Source organism: Orycteropus afer, unplaced genomic scaffold (assembly GCF_000298275.1).
Source record: "Orycteropus afer afer isolate SDZICR_OR568_19922 unplaced genomic scaffold, OryAfe1.0 scaffold00363, whole genome shotgun sequence".
Classification (NCBI taxonomy): domain Eukaryota; kingdom Metazoa; phylum Chordata; class Mammalia; order Tubulidentata; family Orycteropodidae; genus Orycteropus; species Orycteropus afer.
Genome location: NW_006921950.1, coordinates 3,522,245 through 3,523,522, shown reverse-complemented (window position 1 = coordinate 3,523,522; position 1,278 = coordinate 3,522,245).

The following is a 1,278-nucleotide window of genomic DNA, read 5'->3' as shown; positions in this document are numbered from 1 at the left end:
ATGCCCCACTGGAGGCACTCACTCAGTTATGCCAAGAGATTTGGAAGACAGCTACCTGGCCAACTGACTGGAAGAGATCCATATTTGTACCCATTCAAAAGAAAGGTGATCCCACAGAATGTGGAAATGATCAAACAATTATTAATATTGTGTGCAAGTAAAATCTTCCTGAAGATAATTCAAAAAGAATTGCAGCAGTATATTGACAGAGAGCTTCCAGAAATGCAATCTGGATGCAGAAGAGCACATGGAATGAGGGATATCATTGCTGATGTCAGATAGATCTTAGCTGAAAGCAGAGAATACCAGAAAGATGCTTGCTTATGTTTTATTGACTATGCAAAAGCATTTGATTGTGTGGATCATGACAAATTGTGGATAACACTGAGCAAAATGGGAATTCGAGAAAACTTGGTTGTACTCATGAGGAATCTGTATTTAGATCAGGAAGCTGTCATTTGAACAGAACAAGAGGATACTGCATGGTTCAAAATCAAGAAGGGAGTGTGTCAAAGTTGTATCCCTTCACCATTCTTATTCAATTTCTATGCTGAGCAAATAATCCAAGAAGCTGGATAATATGAAGAGGAACATGGTATCAGGATTGGAGGAAGACCCTTTAACAGCCCTCTATATGCAGATGACACAACTTTGCTTGCTGAAAGTGAGGATGACTTGAAGCACTTACTGATGAAGATTAAAGACTGCAGTCTGCAGTATGGATTATACCTCAATATAAAGAAAACAAAAATCTTCATAACTTGTCCAATAAACAGCTTCACGGTGGAGAGAGAAAATTTGAAGTTGTCAAGGATTTCATATTATTTGGCTCTACAATTGATGGAAACAGCAGTCAAGACACTAGGCAAATCTGCTACAAGTGATGAAATGCAAAGATATCTCCTTGAAGACTAAAGTGTGCCTAACCCAAATCGTGGTACTTTCAATCACTTCTTATGCATGTGAGAACTGGACAATGAATAAGGAAGACTGAAGAAGATTTGATGCTTTTGAGTTGTGGTGTTGGAGAAGAATGCTAAGAGTACCATCGTCTGCTAAAAGGACTAACAAATCTGTCCTGGATGCAGCCAGGATGCTCCTTGGAAGGTAGAATGGCCAGACTTCATCTCACCAACTTTGGTCATGTTCTCAAAATGAATCATTCCTTGGAGAAGGATATCATGCTTGGTAAAGTGGAGGGTCTACGAAGAAGGGGAAGGCCGTCAACAAGATGGATAGACACAGCAGCTGCAGCAATGGGCTCAGGTATAGCAAGGA